A 7,190-nucleotide genomic window follows, 5' to 3' on the forward strand; every position below is an offset into this window, starting at 1 on the left:
GAAGGAAGGAAAGAAAGAAGGAAGGAAAGAAGGAAGGAAAGGAGGAAGGAAAGCTATCAGCAACCAATGCCTTTTCAACACAAATAATCTTTCTTCTTTGGAAACATTAATAGTTAAAAGAATAGAAATTTTGAGTAATTCTATGAGGAAATTTAGACATAATTTAAAAAATAAATCAAGAATGAATCAATATTTTTATACTGTCATATTTATGCTAATGATGTTTATATAGAGAAGAACATTATAATTAATAAGTGAATTGTTTAGATATCCACATGCAAAAGAATAAAATTGGACCCATATCTCCATAATATATGAAAAGTAACTCAAAATAAATCAAAAACCCTAAATGTCAGAATGAAAACTATAAATCTCTTAGAAAAAAAACAGAAGAAAATCTTTATTTATGACATTCACTCTGGCAATGGTTTCTTGGATATATAACACCAAAACCACAGGCAACAAAAGAAAAAATACATTAATTGGCCTAAACTGAAATTTAAAAAAAAAAATTCTGAGCATCAAAGGACACAATCAACAGACTGAAAAGGCAACCCAGGTAATGGATGAAAATATCTGCAAGTCACATACCTAACAAGTAGTTAATATTGAGAATACATGAAGAACTTCTACAATTCAATAACAAAACCAAACCCCAAAAAACCAAAACCAAAAAAAAGCAACCTGACATAAGAATAAGCGAAGGACTTGAATAGACATTTCTCCAAAGAAAATATACGAATGGCCAATAAGCACATGAAAAGATGCTCAACTTCACTAATTATTAGAGAAATGTAAATTAAACCACAATGAGATATCACTGATTATTATTTAAAAAAAAAAGAATAACAAGTGTTAGCAAGGATGTGGAGAAATTGGAACCCTTGTGCATTGCTGAAGGGAAAGTAAAATGGCACAGCTGCTCTACAAACAGTATGGCAGTTCCTCAAAAAATAAAAAATTGAATTACTTTATGATCCTGCAATTCCACTGCTGGGTATACACCCAAAAACACTGAAAGCAGGAACTCCAACAGACATTTGTATACCAATGTTCATAGCAGCATCATTCATAGTAGCCAAAAGATAGTGTATTAGTCAGGTCTTCCAGAGAAATAGAACCACAGGATATAGACAGAGAGATATTGATTTTAGGAATTGGTTCACATGACTGGAGCAGGCTGGAAAAAAAAAGCTGATGCTACAGTTCAAGTCCAAAGGCATCTGCTGGCAGAATTCCCTTTTCTGTAAAGGAGATCAGTCTTTTTCTGTTAAAGCTTTCAAATGATTGGAGGAGGCCTATACACACTATGGAGAGTAATCTGCTCTACTAAAAGTCTAGTAATTTAAATTTTAATCTCATCTAAAAAAATATTTTCACAGAAATATCTAGAATAATATTTGACCAAATATCTGGGTACTATGGCCTAGTTAACACAAAAAATTAACCGTCACAGATGTAAACAACCCAAATGTCTATCAACAGATGAATGGATAAACAAAATGTGGCATTCCCATTTAATAGAATATTATTAAGCCTTAAAAAGTAGTTATACACCACATAATGATAATTCTTCAACAACATACCACATGTATGACACTGGTCCCATAAGAGTAAAAGAGATTCTAAGCAAAAAGCTAACTTGCAATATTGACAGAAAAGACTGGACCTGACTAAAATGTTTAACTTACTGCCAGCTCTGGGTGGTTTAAATAGAGGAGGCTCAGCATGTTGTCTATCCGCCCTGTGCCTACCTAATGGCTGGGCCTGGAGCTGGTGAGAGAGCTCGGGGAGAGGGCTGGGGAGGAGTGGAGCACCTGTGCACACACGCACACGCACATGCACATGCACACACACACCGTGTGCACAAACTCACTTCCTGTCCTTGGTATCTCTTTCCTCCCAGGCCTGTTTCTCTTTCCCTCTCTCTCTTCTCCTTCTCCTTTATTATTTCCAGTTTCTCTGGGTCTCTTTTTGATCTCTGCTCTCTCTTTCTCTCCCCTTCTCTCCCTTCTTCGCTCCCTCCTCCTGAGCTCTGCTCTCACTCAGAAAGTGCCTCTCTCCACATCCCTCCTCCTGCTCCCCACCAAGCGTGCTGGCACATGTGCACACACACACATTTTATCTTTTGCATTGAATTTTTACTGTACTTTTTCTACATTTATATACACAAATACCATTGTGTTATACTTGCCTACAGTATTCAGTACAGTAACATGCTATACAGGCCTATAGCCTAGGAGCAATGGACTATGTCACATAGCTTAGGTGTGTAGTTTGTTAGACCATCTACATTGGGTAAGTGCACTCTATGCTCACATAACAAGGAAACTGCCTAACCAGCATTTCTCAGAATGTATCCGTATTGTTAAATGACACATGACTATAATGAATTCTGACATGCTACAATATGGATGAAACTTGAAAACATTAGAGTAAGTGAAATAAGTCAGTCACAAAAGGACAAGTCTTATATAACTTCACTTATAGGAGGCATCTAGAGCAGTCAAATTCAGAGACAGAAAGTAGAATGGTGGTTGCCAGTGGCTGACATCAAGGGTAATAGAGAGCTATTATTTAATGGGTAGAGAGTTTCAGTTTGATGAAAAAGTTCTGAAATAGATGGTGAAATAGATGGTTGCACAACAGTGTGAATGTACTTTATACCACTGAACTATACAATCAGAAATTATTAAAATGGCATAAAATTATTAAAATTTTATGTTACATTTTACCACCATAAAAAATTAAGTACTTTCATATATAGGCTTTACTATGATTCAGACACTATGCTAAATTATTTATATAGATTTTCTCATTTAATGCCTATTGATATGCCCGTTTTACAGATAATAAAGTCTTTTAGAAAAACTGACTTGCTAAAGGTACACTAGTAAGAAGCAAATCTTGGATTGAAACCCTCACAGTCTGAGTCCAAAGTCTGTGCTTAGTCAATGTGTTATATTAAGAGAGTGACTACATTAAGATAAGATAAAAAGCAAATTAAAATATTTTTCAAATAATATTTTAAAGTTGATTTAATACATTAAAAATTTTAATAATGAATTCCCTAAAAATGTGAAATCCAGACTGGGTATTATTAATAACAGGACCATAAGAACTTCCCCATAAGTTCTCATTCCAAAACCACAGCATCTCCAGAAATAAGACAAGAGACCAGGAGATCCAAAAAAAAAGGAGGAGAATGTGTACCTGGCATCTGCCCCATTTTTCCACAAGCCTGGGAACATTCATAGTTTCTCTATTTTTTTAAATAAAAATACTGTGGTTCTGTCCTTGTTTTTTAATTGTATTTATATTTAGCTCCATACCTGTGAATAGACTCTTGGAGAAGGACTAGAAGGATACAGGCCAAACTATTAACAAAGTTTATCTCTGGAGAGAGTAGTAGAATGGTAAGAAAGCAGGTAAATAAAGGAGAAAACACTACTTTTGACTCTTATATACTATGTTTCAGTTTGTAAAGGAGACAAACACTCAACTGACATTACTGAATGTCTAGTATAAGTCCAGGGACTATGGCGGTTCTGTTCAAACAAGATGAAAAGATAGAATGCTTGTCATCAATGAGCTCCATCCAATAAACAAATAAAATGTCTCCTGTCTCTACGTGCAGCACATCCCATAAACAATACTCATGTTGGTATTCTGGTCCCTCCAGGAAAATTTTACCAGTTGGAGTCCTCCAATGATCCCCCTTCCATGGACTTCTTGACTGCCACTACCACAAACAAAAATAGTAGCCCAGCTGTATTAAACTTAAGCCAGTGCAGACTAGTGGTAAAGGCTTTGGCTCTGGTGTTATACTGTCTGGGTCCACATCTGCGATTTGTTCACTGTGTGACTTTGAGCAAGTTTCTTAATCTTCCTGTGCCTCTTGTCTCTTCAGGTAATAGATACGAACCCTCACAGGGTTATTGAAAGGCTTACACGAGCTAAGACATGAAGAGCCCTCAGAATAATGTTTGCCATATATTAAGTGGTCAGAAAATGTTAGCCATAGATGTATCGAATAGCTATCTGCAAGCAACAGACTGTCCCAGGGACAAGGGGAGAAGAATATAAAATCTTCCAAAGGAGAAGAGACCTTAGAGATAATTTTTCAGATGATGGTACAGAGAGGGCCATAATGGTTCCATGTCTTGCCGTAGGTCACACAGGTGTCCAGCAGTAACACCAGAGCCAGACTCAGGTTCTATCTGACAGAGCACAATGCCTTGGAAGAAGAAACAGCAAGACATCTCCAAACTGACTCTCCACTTAGGTGCATACTACAAATCTTATCTACTTCAATAATTGTAAATTATGAAATTAAAAGTATTAACATGTGAATAGACGATTCTCTCAGCAGAGTAAGAGCTATTCTGCAAACATTGTGTGTGTTTGAGGACTGAGAAGGGGTGCAACAACCATCCATGTCAAAGACTTTAGGATGCAGTCTGTTTCTGAAAAGTAGCAAGGGTAATAATCCAGAATGCCAGACCACTTCAGCAGAGCTCCAAGATAGCCACCAGAGATGAGTCCAAAAAGTAGGGTCCAGACTCGCTGGTCAGCTCTGCCTACACAGCCTACAGGCCCTGAAAGACAGGTCACAGAAGTAGTGGAGAAGATGGGTAGGGTATGCTGGACAAGAGTTAGAAACCAGACTACAGAAATAGACCATTCCAGAACTACTTCCACTATGTAACTGCTATCAGTTCAGCTCTCCATATCCCCCACCAACTTACCTCCCAAGCTTCTCCTTCTCCATCAGGCTCATCATGTCTTTCTCTCCCACCTCTCCCATCTTTCCAACCTTTCTTCCCACTAACTTCTCATGGATTATCTTGCATTACAACCCAATGTCTTCGAAGACACTTTCCAGTCTATGCTTTTCCCAGGTTTTCCCTTCCTCCTAGAATCCTTGCCACCTGCTGTTCTAGGATCCCTTTCCCCTCAATTAAAATTGTTTGTCAAAATCTTTTCCCGGAAATGCCAACTCTTCCATGAAGCCATCTTACAATAAGAAGTCCTCTTATTGACTGGGAAAAAAAAAAAAAGATGTCCTCTTTCTATCCTCCGCACTTCCAGAACCTTCTAGATTTTTCTAAGGCATTTGATAAATTCTACCTCGCTCCCCTCTCAAGAAGCTCTCTCTTTTACAGCTTTATACAGTACATTGCTAACAAGTGGTTGTCACTCAGTAAACACTAGTTGCTGGCACAGAGGTCACAGAATAGTGGTGTGAGAAAACTGACGTGCAGCAGGGAAAGCTGGAAAGGAAGGCAATGAAGAGGGAATAAAACAGAAAATATGTACCATGTACCAGAATTACTCTATTTAACACATGTTAACTCACTTAGCCCTCTAGACAACCACATGACGTAGGTGCTATTATCTACATATTACAAAGACAGAAACTGAGACATGAATGCGTTGAGTAACTTGCCCAAGGTCAGTGAGAGTTGTGAATTGAACCAGGCCAGCTGCCTCTGTATATTGGTTCTCTGCAACACTGTTCTTTCTAACACTGTATCCCAAAAACCACTTCAACTGGTCCACTCACTGCATTCACTGCCTTTCTGAATCAAAAACATGCCCTGCAATTATGGCACCAAATTCCCGCCTACTGCTTTCTGAGTCAGAAATTAAAGAACGATTCTGGCAAGATCTGTCATGATGGTAAATAATATATAATAAAGTCTCAAATCCAAAACATTGCTTAAGTAGAGAGAATTATAGATGCTTCAAATGGAATGGGCCTCAAGCCATTCACCTAGCTCAATAGTTGCCATCATTTCCGTTCCTAAATCTTGAAATATATACCAGTACTATTTGCAAGCATATACATCTAACAATCACTCTGAATATTGTCTTGATAGAATTATGGGATTAATCTACAATTACAGTATAGGTTACTGATGCATGCAGTTGTCTGTCACGTGTCTGAGGTGTTTTTTTAACAATCATAAAGGAATATGGGCCTCCAACTATGGATAGGAAAATATAGAAAAGATACACTTGGATTACAATTACATTCAAATGTAAGTAAAACAGCAATTATCTACATAATTGAGGCTTTAAATAATCTAATATTAAACTTCTTATTAACAGAAGAAAAAGTTTTGTTGATTGTGAATAAGCCAGATAGTTTTCTCAATGTTCTATCAAAACAGTCAGGGAGTGGAGGCTGTATAAAGATTTTGGCTTTACAAATGTATACTCGGTTTTCACAGAAAGAAAATTAAAAAAAAATTTATCAGTAGGTTCAACTTCAAAGTTAGGAGAGGCTTACAGCAAGATATCAGTTAAATTTCTGTTACCAAGAAATTTAAAAATACCATACAGATAGCCAAAAAGTTAAAATCTTAGCAAAGTAGAAGAAAAGGAAGCCGAGGGTCTATGCAGTTTGTGGCAGCAAGCATATTTTTCTCTCCCTGATGAAGAGAAGACTAGTGAGAAGAGCAAAAAGACTCAGAGATCACAGCGGGAGAAATACGACATCCAGCATATATCCAAAACTTACCCAACTCAGTCTGTTTACGCAACACTTTATTTTTCCCACTTTGCCAATTTTAAATCAGACAGCGGCTGGGCTTTTGTTGTTGCTGTTTCTGTTCTTTTGATCCCAGAGCCCCATGAAAATTAAACTGTGTGTTAGATAGGATCTGGCCCCGTCTCGCATTAGGAGGGGGGAAAGTTTTAAACTTAGATCCTTGGTTGTTTCTTTGGGAAAATGAATAAATAATAAGTCGCTAGAAGGCGAGGACGTGGGGGACGTGCTCTGCTGAAGTCAGCCCGCGAAGGCGCTGCACAGTTCCTCAGCACAGCTGTCCAGATGTGCTTCATCTGGTTCCCCCGCGGGGCACGAACCTCGGTCGCCGCGGCTACCCGAAGCTCCAGCTCATTGGTGGCCGCAGGCTTCTCGCTTGCTATCTATTGGCCCTCCGACCCGCCACTCCCGCGGGCTTCGGGCCCGCCCCCGCCGCCAGGGCCAGCTCTTTCCATCCTCTTAAGGAACCTGGAAGTGCAGCGCGGGCGCTGATGTGGCACTCGGCGGCGGCGGCGGCGGCGGCGCGCCGAACCCAAGAGGGGCCTCGAGCCCAGAGGGAGGCCCTCCGCATCCAGTGCTCTGTTATGCACCGTCCTTATAGGCAGTTTGGCCTGTTTATTTAAACGGGATGATTTTA

The 7,190-nt window shown here is 39.0% G+C and overlaps 1 protein-coding gene across 1 annotated transcript in view; it reads right to left on the reverse strand.

The window, feature by feature from the left end:
- TMEM45A (transmembrane protein 45A) overlaps window positions 1-6,872 on the reverse strand; it is a 63,713-nt gene extending 56,841 nt beyond the window's left edge. The window contains exon 1 of the mRNA XM_011354414.2: window positions 6,527-6,872. The gene's annotated coding sequence lies outside the window, so the exon portion shown is untranslated. The remainder of the gene's footprint in view (window positions 1-6,526) is intronic.
- Window positions 6,873-7,190: the final 318 nt, after the last annotated feature.

Source organism: Pteropus vampyrus, unplaced genomic scaffold (genome assembly GCF_000151845.1).
Source record: "Pteropus vampyrus isolate Shadow unplaced genomic scaffold, Pvam_2.0 Scaffold1, whole genome shotgun sequence".
NCBI lineage: Eukaryota > Metazoa > Chordata > Mammalia > Chiroptera > Pteropodidae > Pteropus > Pteropus vampyrus.